Source organism: Lepus europaeus, unplaced genomic scaffold (genome assembly GCF_033115175.1).
Source record: "Lepus europaeus isolate LE1 unplaced genomic scaffold, mLepTim1.pri SCAFFOLD_3_1, whole genome shotgun sequence".
Classification (NCBI taxonomy): Eukaryota; Metazoa; Chordata; class Mammalia; order Lagomorpha; family Leporidae; genus Lepus; species Lepus europaeus.
The window spans coordinates 7,103,745-7,116,326 of record NW_026909276.1 but is presented as its reverse complement, the minus strand read 5'-3'; the positions used below and the strand labels follow the sequence as shown (position 1 = coordinate 7,116,326).

The following is a 12,582-nucleotide window of genomic DNA, read 5'->3' as shown; positions in this document are numbered from 1 at the left end:
AGTTAATAGTCTTTAAATAAATACAAATTAGGAGAATATTTAGCAACTTAAAAACACCTCACTATCAAAATTATTCAGATGCAGACAAGATAAGCCTCCTTGTGGGGTAACCACATGCTGAATATCTTTTTTTATTTATATGTCTCACCATCACAGGCTGAACAGCAACAGAACACAGTATGAGAATGATGAGCACTCCTCTAATTCTAGAGACATATGTGCCCTGTCAGGACTTCATTGGCCTAACTCATCAAAAGACTCAGGAATAAATGTTTCTGTTTTCAAGAGAATTGTGGCATCCCATATGGGCACTGGTCCTAGTCCCAGCTACTCCTCTTTCACTACAGCTCTCTGCTATGGCCTGGGAAAGAAGTAAAATATGGCCCAAGTGCTTGGGCCCCTGCACCCATGGGCAACTGGGAAGAGGCACCTGGCTCCTGGCTTTGGATCAAGCAGCTCCAGCTGTTGTGGCCATTTGGGGAGTGAACCAATGGATGGAAGACCTTTCTCTCTGTCTCTACCTCTCACTGTCTGTAACTCTGCCTCTCAAAGAAATAAATAAAATCTTTCAAAAAGTCTGTTAAAGTGAATTACAACCACCATTGTATGTTTTCTTTCACAACTTCAAGTGGACATAGCTCATAAAATAAAATAATTCATAGGTTGATGCCATGGCTCACTTGGCTAATCCTCTGCCTGTGGCACCAGCACCCTGGGTTCTAGTCCCAGTTGGGGTGCCGGGTACTAGTCCTGTTTGTTCCTCTTCCAGTCCAGCTCTCTGCTGGGCCCAGGAGGGCAGTGGAGGATGGCCCAAGTGCTTGGGTCTCTGCACCTGCATGGGATACCTGGAGGAAGTACTCTGCTCCGGGCTTCAGATCAGCAGAGCACTGGCCATAGCAGCCATTAGGGGAGTGAACCAATGGAAGGAAGACCTTTCTCTCTGTCTCTCTCACTGTCTATAACTCTACCTGTCAAACATAAATAAACAAACAAATAAATAAATAAATCATAGTTTCATAAATACTAAAGCTTAGACAATTGGTACCAATGAATAGCTTCTTTCATAATCTCTCTTTATAAATAATTAATAAACCAATTATTTTCTTCCTACTCTGCGAAGCCAGTCAACACAATTGATTTCAAATTTAGAATTTTCTTTTTTTTTTTTTTTTTTGACAGGCAGAGTGGATAGTGAAAGAGAGAGACAGACAGAAAGGTCTTCCTTTTTTTTGCCGTTGGTTCACCCTCCAATGGCCGCTGCAGCCAGTGCATCTTGCTGATCTGAAGCCAGGAGCCAGGTACTTCTGGTCTCCCATGCGGGTGCAAGGCCCAAGGACTTGGGCCATCCTCCACTGCCTTCCCGGGCCATAGCAGAGAGCTGGCCTGGAAGAGGGGCAACCGGGACAGAATCCGGCGCCCCAACCAGGACTAGAACCGGTGTGCCGGCGCCACAAGGCAGAGCATTAGCCTGTTAAGCCACGGTGCAGGCCCAAATTTAGAATTATCAAATCACCCAGAAATGCACAATGTTAATGCTTTTGCAGCTTTATAAGAGCATAAAATAATAACAATTTTTAATTCTTGCACTTTTTAACAGCAGGCAATGTTCAGCCTGAAGCCAGGATCCCAGAACTCCATGCAGGCCTGGGTGAGTTCAGTTAATTATGAGGCCACACAGTATTCAGTGACACCTGTCTTTATAAAGACACATCTCAATACAAAATAAAACTCCCTACTCAGGACTTTTGAGATCCAAGAGAAAACTCAAATATTTTGCAGATGAGTGCAAAGCAGAAATCTGGAGACTTCTGTGAGCCAACAAGTTCCCTGCCTACCTGAGAATCAGCTTGTCACCAGGGAGATCAAGGGAAGAGGACCAAGCAAAGCCACTTGGAACCCGTGCCCAGAGTCTTATCTCTTGAGTGAGCATAAAGGCAGCCAAGTCATTGGGCACTGGCAGTTTTGGACCACCTTAATCCTGAAGTGGGTACACAAACTAGTCCAACTCAATTTGGGCTGAGTTATCAGACTGGAAATCTGGACAAAGATTGTCACCCATTAAGGAATCTGGACACAGGAATGGCCAAAAAAGAACCATCAGGAGATGTGCACAATAGGAGTCAGAGTACTAAGTGGGTAATAAATGCACAGATCCTAGACCAAGGCAACAGGCAATGCCAACCTTCTCTTTTGTTGCAAAGTTTTCTTATTTTATCTTAAAGGCCTTGAGAAACAGATCTGTAGACATCTCATGTGTAAGACAAACATGGATCATTCATAATTGGCCTATAAATATTAGCATTCTTACCCTGATCAATAAGCCTCAGGAACTAGCTCAGGGAGGGGCAATTAAAGGGAATCACTTCAGTTTCATTTCTAGGGAAGTATACATCCTCCATGAACTGCTTCTTACAAAATATTTCTCCAATTTTCCAGGAGAAATACATCAACTCTGAAGAGGCTACTTTTTTTTTTTTTTTCCATAGAGTCCAACACCTGTCTTGGGAATCACCTGTGATACCAGGTAGATGGATAAGAAAGCCAATTGGAATCATCAACTAGAAGACAAGATACTTTACCCAAATCACTATATTTCACTCTACAGAAAAACACAAACTGAATCACAAAGAACTCCAGTCAATCAATCCCCTGGTTTAATCAAAGGGCATATTCGCATTACTCCAGATATGCAGGCCTCTCTTTCTGTTGTACCTTCATGTGGACTATCTGCATAGGAATACAGAGTGAGGGGGAGGCTGCAGTAGTAAATATGGTCAATGTTTCAATTATAAAACTGATTTTTATTTATCTCAAATTCAGTCATAAAAATTCTGCTCTAAGCAAGACACATAAAGCCAAGCTCATCCCTTTCTCAACAAAAATTTAATGCTAACTGCATATTTAGGAGTGTACTATTGCATTTAATTCCAGTACTTCTCTACATCTTATTTTTTAAGATTTTATTTATTTGAGAGGATGAATTATAGACAGTGAGAGGAAGAGACAGAGATAAAGTTATACCATCTGCTGGGTCACTCCCCAAATGGCTATAACAGATGGAGCTGCACTGATCTGAAGCCAGGAGCCAGGAGTTTCTTCTCTGTCCCCTCCTTGGGTGCAGGGGCCTAAGCACTTGAGCCATCTTCTACTGTTTTCCCAGGTCATAGTCATAGCTGAGAGCTGGATCAGAAGAGAAGCAGCTGGGACTAGAACCGGTGCCCATATAGGATGCCAGTGCCACAGGCAGAGGAATAAACTACCAAGCCACAGTACCAGCCCCTCTACATCTTATAAGCATATCTTATCTGTAAGAAGAAAACTGAAAAGTGAGTCAAGTATATCACAAATTATGTTAGAAATTATCTTTAATTTAAAAAAAAAAAAGGAAAACCCTATAATAGAAATCCTCACAAATGACCTGTGCCCTATTACTTTATCCTTTGGAATACTTTTCAAGATTTCTTCTGGCCTTCTTACCTTCCCTTGTTCCTCATACCCTTTCAATATCACTGCCCTCTCTGTTCCTGCAGCTCTCTCCCTTTGGAAGCAGTCTTGTAAACTGTCAATCATTATTTCAAAATTTTTTGTAGGAAGGGCCTGAATGGCCTTCTAATGTCCCTTAAATATATATTTCCATAAAATAGATGATAGAGGGGCTGGTACTGTGTCCCAGCAGGGAAGCTGCTGCCTGCACTGCCGCCAACCTATGTGGGCGCTGCTTTGAGTCTCAGCTGCTCCATTTCTGATCCAGCTCTCTTCTAAGGTCTGGGGAAGCAGTAGAAGATGGCCCAAGTCTTGGGCCCCTACACCCATGTGGGATAACTGCAAGAGGCTCTCAGCTCTTGGCTTCAATTCAGGGTAGTTCCAGCCATTGCAGCCATCTGGGAGTAAACCAGAAGATGGAAGGCCTTTCTCTCTCTCTCTCTCTCTCTCTCTCTGTGCCTCTGCTTCTCTAACTCTGCCTTTCAAATAAAAATAATAAAAACAGACAGTAGAGCATACTGGGAAAGCCATTGCCTGTGATGCTGGTATTCCATATTGTGCATGAATTTATGTCCCAACTGTCTACTACTGATCCAGCTCCTTCATGTGCCTAGGAAAGCTACAAAAGATGGTGCTTGTGCTCCTAATCCCACATGGGAAATTTGGAAGATACTGGCTCCTGACTTTAATCCAGTCCAACTGCAGCTGTTGTGGCCAATAGGGGTGTGAACCAGTGGATAAATGATTTACGTCTCTCTCTCTCTTTGTAACTCTGCCTTTCAAATAAATAAATATTTTTAATTTTTTAAAAAATTTAACAAATGGCCCTATATATTCTGACTCATCTTGACATGTAACAAGAGCCAAGAATGTTGCTGCTGACTTTATGTAGTGCCTCCTCAATCTGTTCTATAAGAAAAAAATATGTATTTCTTTTGCTATCCGAGCACTCGAATCTAAAAGAAACAATACTACCCAGTACAGCTCTGTTTAAGGCTGCTCCTGCACTGAAGAAAAGTAAAGGAGCAAGGGGCCCAAACCCTGTGTGGCAGGCTGGCAGTCTCCTCCTCACTCTGCATCTGAGTTTCTGGTTAGAGATGGAGACAAAGGCAACTCCAGATACTGCAGCGGTACACAAACAGCCTCAATCACAGACACTCCTTGTGTTGTGCAACAGAAGGAGAGCACAGAGCACTATGTAAGAGAGGAATACATTGAACGAAAAGGAAAGTATGTGAATGGACATAGCTGAGAATTTCCCCACTCTGCTGATCATGATCTCAAGGATGTCCAGGCCAGAATTCCATTTCACTTTGGAAAGCCCACTCCATAAAGTTTTCTCCACCTAGGTGTATTCTTCTGTGAGGAATCTGTCTTCCTGTGAAGGATGGTACGACCACAGACTGAAAACCAGTCAAAAAGCAGAGTGATGGCTTTAATTCGCAGAGGTGAATGGACAACCACATCTATGAATTCTGCCTTGAAAAATAAGCTTCCTTCTGCTCTATGAATCTGATATAGGTTTGGGCTAAAATGAGAAACACAGAGACCAGTTGGGTCTGTTAGGTGAGAAGAAAGGAAGCTTGATTTCCAGTAGTTACTTTGTAGCATGTTAGTTTTGAGAGGATTTCATTTTCCACTTCTATTTGAAGAAATGGAAAGGTAGAATCTGTGCCAGCCTAACACATGGCAGCTTTAGCCATTGATGACATCACAGCTTGCTACCCAAAAGTGGCAGCCAAAATGAACTCAACAAATGAGAACCAAAATAAAACAGGAGTCTAACATAATACCAACATTTGTTCAGCAGATATTACCAAGATCCTGACACACAGCATAAAGGGTGGGGCTGGCTTTGTGGCACAGTGGATTAAGCCACCACCAAATGAAATACTGGGGTCCAATATGTGTGTCCACCCTTTAAAAAAGATTTATTTGAAAGTCAGAGTTTTGGGGGCAGGTGATGTGGCACAGCTGGTTGAGACACTGGCCTGCATCCCATATGGTCCCTGGTTTGGATCTTGGCTGTTCCACTTCCAATCCAGCTGCCTGCTAATGTGCTTGGGAAAGTGGCACAGTATGGCCCAAGTCCTTGGTCCCCTATATCTATGTGGGAGATCCAGAAGAAGCTACTGGCTCCTGGCTTCAAATCAGCTCAGATCTGGCCACTGTGGCCATTTGGGGAGTGAACCAGCAGACTTAAGACCTCTCTATCTGTCTCTATCTCTATCAATAACTCTGTCAAATAAATAAAATAAATCTTTTAAAAATGTCAGAATTATGGAGAGGAAGGAGAGTCAGATGGGATGGCATTGTGGACTAGCAGGTAAAGCTGCTGTCTGCAGTGCTGGCATCTGCTATAAGTACAAGTTCATGTCCTGGCTGCTCCACTTCTGATCCAGTTCTCTGCTAGTAGCCCTGGAAAAGTAGAAGATGGTCCAATACCTGGGTCCTTGACACCCAAGTGGGAGACCTGGATGAAGCTCTTGGTGCCTGGCTTGGACCTGGCCCAGTCTTGGCCATTGCAGCCATCTAGGGAGTACACCAGCAGATGGAAAATCTGTTTCTCATTCTCTCCCTTTCTCTATCTCCTCCTTGCAAATAAATAAATAAATGCTAAAAAAGAGAGAGATCTTCCATCTGAGATGGCTGCAATGGCCAGGGCTGAACCACACAGAAACCAGGAGCCAGGCATTTCATCTGGGTCTCACACATGGGTTATAATGGCCCAAACAGTTGAGTCATCCGCTGCTGCTTTTCTCAGGCCATCAGCAGGGAGCTAGGTTAGAGGTGGAGCAACTGGGACATGAACTGCTGCTCATCTGGGAAGCTGGCATTGCAGATGGTGGCTTTTCCCATTGTGCCACAATGCCAGCCCCATGATTGCCAGTTTGAGTCACAGCTGTTCCACTTCTGATCCAGCTCCCTGCTAACACAACTGGGGAAGCAGAAACAGATGGCACAAGTACTTGGGTCCTTGCACCAACATGGGACACTGAGTTGGACTTCCAGGCTGGGCCAGGATTATTCATTGCAGGCTCTTGAGTGAACCAGCAGATGCAAGATCCTCATCCTTCTGTCTCTGCCTCTTTCTCTGTAACTCTGCTTTAAAATAAAAATTTTTAAATCTTAATAAAATAAAGAGAAAGGGTGAGAGAGTAGCCACAGTAAAGTAACAGAGCAAAGCTACGGTTGTGCTGTCCCTCAGCAGCCTTCTGCCTTAAGTGGGAAGTCTCTGGCTTACAGACACTGACATAAGACACATTCAAAACACATTTCAAAACAAGAGATGAGAGGTTTACAAGGCATATTGATTTTATGATGACTTTTATCCATTAGGTACACTGGGTTTAGGTATATGCCTTTTGTGCAGCCAAGTTAACCCAGGGTCTAATTCAAAGAGATATACTGAGGAAGATGTGCTGACAGGGGAGACAATGTCCTATTGATCTTATAGCATCATAAAGGGAAGGAAAAGGGCTACTCATGTCCATGGTTATAAGGAGGACAGAAGCACAAACATTTCAGAAGGGGGGAGCAAATTTCAAAAATAGTTATTTTAAGAAAATAAAAGGAAGTAAATTTCAGAATATAACGTGGGGTAGAAACACACCATCAGTTCATCAATTCTCACAGGAATCCAGGAAAACTGCCCTGTCTACCCATAAACCAAATGTTTCAAAACACATTTTCTGATTAAATTCAGAAGATTACAGGAATCAGCACTCTGGGTGTTCAAATGCCAAATTAAGTTTTAGTTTCCACTATGGGCAGATGTAGCCGAATCACTCAGAACATGAGAAAAACTTTTCGATAAGAAACATGAAATATTCAGTCACACAGAATAACTGTGCTTAGTGCTCAAAGTGAACCCCAGGATAAGCACCCAGAAAACCTGTTAGGTCTTGGGGCCAGCTCCATGGTGTAGCATGTAAAAATTTATTTATTTATTTAAAAGGCAGAGTTACAGAGAGGCAGGGCACAAAGAGAAGTCTTCCATGCACTGATTCACTCTGAAAATGGCTGCAATGGCCAGAACTGGATCTATCAGAAGCCAGGAGCCAGAAGCTTCTGTTAGGTCTCCCATGCAGTGCAGAACTCAAGAACTTGGGCCATCTTCCACTGCTTTCCCAGGAGACAGCAGGAAGCTGGATCTCAAACCAGCACCCATATGGGATGCCAGCACTGCAGGTGGTGGCCTCACCTGCCATGCCACAGTGCCAGCCCTCAAAATAAACCTATTTTGAAAAGCATTTTAAATGAGGGATGGGAGAGAGTTTGTTTATCCAAAGCAAGGATAACATAACATAACATAACTACTACACAGAAGAAGCTCCTGGCTCCTGGCTTTGGATCAGCACAGATCTGACCACTGTAGCCAATTGGGGAGTGAACCAGCAAATGAAGACTTATCTCTCTATGCCTCTCCTCCTCTCTGTGTTTAACTCTGATTTTCAAGTAAAATAAATAAATCTTTAAAAAAAAGTAAGATAACTACTAGTACTCATTAACTTAAAAAATATAGAAATGTAATGAAACTCAAAATATAACCAAAATCATCATCTACTACAAATTATAATTTTTTTTTTTGACAGGCAGAGTGGACAGTGGGAGAGACAGAGAGAACCGTCTTCCTTTTGCCATTGGTTCACCCTCCAATGGCCGCCGCGGCCGGTGCGCTGCGCTGATCCAAAGGCAGGAGCCAGGTGCTTCTCCTGGTCTCCCATGCGGTGCAGAGCCCAAGCACTTGGGCCATCCTCCACTGCACTCCCTGGCCACAGCAGAGAGCTGGCCTGGAAGAGGGGCAACCAGGACAGAATCCAGTGCCCTGACCAGGACTAGAACCCAGTGTGCTAGCGCTGCAAGGCAGAGGATTAGCCTGTTGAGCCATGGTGCCGGCCCAGAAATTATAATCTTTGAGAGTCATATTAGACAAAATTTAACCCCTCCCCCCCTTTGAAAAATGCACATGGGACTGGTGTAGTAGGTTAAGCAGACCCTGGCAGTGCCAGCACCCCACATGGGCACTGGTTAAGACCTGGCTACTTCATTTCCAATATAGCTCCCTAATTCACCTGGGAAAGCAAAGGATGATGGTCCAAGTGTTTGGGCCCCTGAAATCAAGTGTGAGAACCAGAAGAAGCTCCTAGCTTCTCATTTTAGCCTGGCCCAGCCCAAGTCATTGTGGCCATTTGAGGAGTGAACCAACGGATGGAAGACCTCTCTCTGTCTCTCCATCTCTCTGTAAATCTGCTGTTCAAGTAAATAAAATGAATAAAAAAAAACCCTATACAATGTTGTATTTTGGTTATTCCCTCATACAAAGAAAGCTCAGATGAACTGTAGATGAATCCTCCTGGCTTGATGCAATTCAGAAGGAGGATTGCTTTCTGCCACCCTGTGCTAGACATCAATGAGTTATTAATGGGAAGATGAAAGGACACATCAGACTGCTTCCTCACATGGCACCTTTTCTTAAATACATCACTGCTACATTATCAGATTATGTCTCTCATATGAAACATGTCTCTCCTAAAAATTTTAAAGAACTTGCCAGAAACTTATAGCAGAGCAGGGAATGATGTGCCAAGAACAGTGAGTTAGCCTGAGTAGTTTAGGAATCCTGTTCTTGGCTGTTTTCAAGTTCATATTAATGTACACACAACATAGTTCCTGATAGAGTGTCTTACAGTTGTTTCCTGGGTGTGAAGCAACTGTTTTCAGCAGAAATATAACTGCTTGCCCACTTACAAGCACTGTGATAGGGAGTACATGGGAGAAAAGGTCAAAAACACACTGGGTTTGAGAGGAAGAATGCTGTTACTCTAGCAACCTCTATCCAGGATTCCCTTTCTATTTTTACTTCCTAGGTAACCTTACTATGCTAAATGAGTTTCACAGATTAGTAATCTGGTGACAACAGGACTCTAACAGAATCTATGAATCACTCAGTTAATCAAGTGAAAACGTCATTATACTGAAAGTTAGCCTATAGTAATAGTTTTCAGGGCCACATTGCTCTTTTTTTTAAAGATGTTTTATTTATTTATTTGAGAGGTAGAATTACAGATAGTGAGATGGATAGACAAAGAGAAAGGTCTTCCTTCTGCTGGTTTACTCCCTAGTTGGCCAAAATGGCCAGAAGAACTGCACTGATCAAAAGCCAGGAGCCAGGAGCTTCTTCTGGGTCTCCAACATGGGTGCAGAGGCCCAGGCACTTAGGCCATCTTCTACTGCCTTCCCAGGCCATAGCAGAGTGCTGGATCAGAGGAGCAGCTGGGACTCAAACAGGTGCCCATATGGGATGCTGGCACCACAGGCAGAGGATTAACATACTGAGCCACAGTGCCAGCCCAAAGCCACATCTTTTACCGTACTGTGTGGGCATCTCTGTGGGGGGAGAGGGGCACATTTTCCCTTTTCTTCCTTACCCCTCTTCACATTAACACCTTGTACAAAGGCTTCCACAGACCAGTCATTTTGAAAATCTATCACTAACATCCTCCCATGTTGAAAATGCCATGGGGTTAAACACAGAACCCAGAATAAGAAAAGTAACTTGAAGCTGGTGTTGTGGCTGAGCGGGTAAAACCATATGGGTGCCGGTTCAAGACCTGGCTGCTCCACTTTTGATCCAGCTCTCTGCTATGGCCTGGGAAAGCAGTGGAAGATGGCCCAAATGCTTGGTCCCCTGTACCTGTGTGGGAGACCTGGAAGAAGGTCCTGGCTTCTGATCCATGTAGTTCTGGCCATTGTGACCATCTGGGGAGTGAACCAGCAGATGGGAGATCTCTCTCTTTCTCTCTATCTTTGCCTCTCTGTAACTCTGCCTTTTAAATAAATAAATAATTTTTTTTTTTTTTAAAGTAACCGGACGGCACTGTGTCTCACTTGGTTAATCCTCTGCCTGCAGCGCTGGCATCCCATATGTGCACCGGTTCTGTCCCAGTTGCTCCTCTTCCAGTCCAGCTCTCTGCTGTGGCCCAAGTGCTTGGGCCCCTGCACCCACATGGGAGACCAGGAGGAAGCACCTGGCTCCTGGCTTCGGATCAGCACAGTGTGTCAACCATAGTGGACATTTGGGGGGTTAACCAATGGAAGGAAGACCTTCCTTTCCGTCTAATTCTGCCTGTCAAATTAAAAAAAAAAAAAAAAGCAACTGGCCCTCTTAATTAAAACCATATAGACTGTAAGATAATCAGCTTGGTGGAGCATTGAGTGACTGTAAAGAACTAGACAAGAAAAATTGATACTTTTCTGTATTTATGTTTTCGTAGCTCTCCACTATGAAAATCCAGATTGAAGTAGCTCATTATTAACTCACACGGTAGACTTGCATTAATTTCAGTTCACTTCTCACTTTGCAAAGGGATTGGCAGCAGGTAATAAAAGTTGACATCCCTAATAACATGAGAAGAATGGTTGAAGACAGAAATCGAAAAGCAGGAAAATAAATCAGCCTCAAGCTCCAGATTGAAAAAGAGTCTGTTAATTATACACGGAAGAGAGATCAATCCACAAAGCTACTGCACAAGCTTCACGTGCTGCTGGGAAAGTCAGCCAAACACACAGAGCCCCAGCTGTCAAATGTGTCCACGGGATCCAGCATGGGGTCCATGAGAGCCAGATCCTACTCTGATCTTCCATCTCCACCTCTCCAGAGCCTCGGGCTCCAGCTGAGGGCCACCAAGCCCCACCCAGCTGGAACTACCAGGGGATATAGCCTAAGGCCCAGCCACAAGGCATTCTCTGACCCACCCAAAGTGAGAACTGGGCTTATTTAAATGGGAATCCTTCCTTTGCGTGCTCTCAACTGCCCTGCTTGTGCCGTACCTCGTCCAGTGTACTTTAAGGAGAATTTGAGCGAGGCAGCCTGTGGGACCGGCCGAGAATTGGGAGACTGGGAAGCAGCGGTGGGAGACACAACACCTGGGCCCCAGCCTTGACTCTGCCGGAGAAGCTCCCAGGATCACTGAAAAGCAAGTGATTGAGGTCTGGGAGCCGCCACCCGCCATCGCACCCACCGCTCTCCCACACACGCATAGATGCCCCCTCCTGGTCTCCATACTTGCCGTGGACAACCTCGGGAGCAGGTCCCCTTTCTTCAGGACACACAGGGAGCAGAGCGGAGAGGGTGGGACAGGAGAAGTCACTGGAACTTGGGACCCACGGTGGCAGATGCAGAGGCACAGAAGCGGCGGGCGGCAGGTCTGGGGCTGCGCTCCCGAACCGCCTGCAACTGCACTTGCAGAGCAAGACTCCCCAGTGAATGCGAGAGAAGGAGCAGCGCGGCCTCTTGAACTTCTGTTCCTAACGCGGAGCCACATGGAAAGGCACGCGCATGCGCACGTTCTTCCGCATGCACACGCACAGGCGTTCAGAGAGGAAAACGTAAGAGCACCGGGTGACTCTGGGAAATGGAGTCCAGGCCAGGGCATTCCTGGATAGACTTACTGGCCCTTTCCTAGGACTTCAGTGTGGGGTGGGCGGAGACAGGCTGGGAACCAGAGGGCCTTTGCTTTTGTTTACATCCCTCCTTCCCTTCCTTCCCACCCCAGACCTCAAGGGTCAGCTGCTGTTCTTCCTTTCTTGAACAAAATCTTAAGAAGTGACAGCCACTGCTGCTGAGTCCCAAACCCCGGTTCCCTCACACACGCTGTTTCCCTCAGAAAAATCCTACCGGCTGCTTTATTCCTGGACAGCTTCTCTCAAGTAATGAATGACAAGGATTTCAATGTAACTCTTAGCACAGGTGTACACAGCATAGTTTACATCTAGATTTGAGAATACAATTTTTATTTGTGTCTTTTATTTGTGGTTCTTTTCAAAGCATTTTACACCACCCTCTAATTCACCAAGTACAAAAAAAAAAAAAAAGAGAGAGAGAGAGAGAAAACTGGATACAGGACTAACATTGCCAAGTATCTTCTAGGGGCCAGATTAACAGTAAACGCCTTACTTTGTATCAATTATACCTCATTTAATTCTGGAGACAGCATTCTCAATTTACAAAGAGAAAGCTGAGGTGGAAAGAGATTAGAATTGAATTTGCCCATGGAAGTATGGTAAAAAAAAAAAAAAAAGTCTAGGTTAAAGGCC

At 44.6% G+C, this 12,582-nt stretch overlaps 1 protein-coding gene across 1 annotated transcript in view; it reads right to left on the bottom strand.

Annotated features, from left to right (window-relative positions):
• Positions 1-11,803, bottom strand: part of LOC133755343 (zinc finger protein 345-like) — a 52,280-nt gene extending 40,477 nt beyond the window's left edge. Inside the window, exon 1 of the mRNA XM_062185476.1 lies at positions 11,556-11,803. The gene's annotated coding sequence lies outside the window, so the exon portion shown is untranslated. The remainder of the gene's footprint in view (positions 1-11,555) is intronic.
• Between the last annotated feature and the right edge of the window lie 779 nt (positions 11,804-12,582).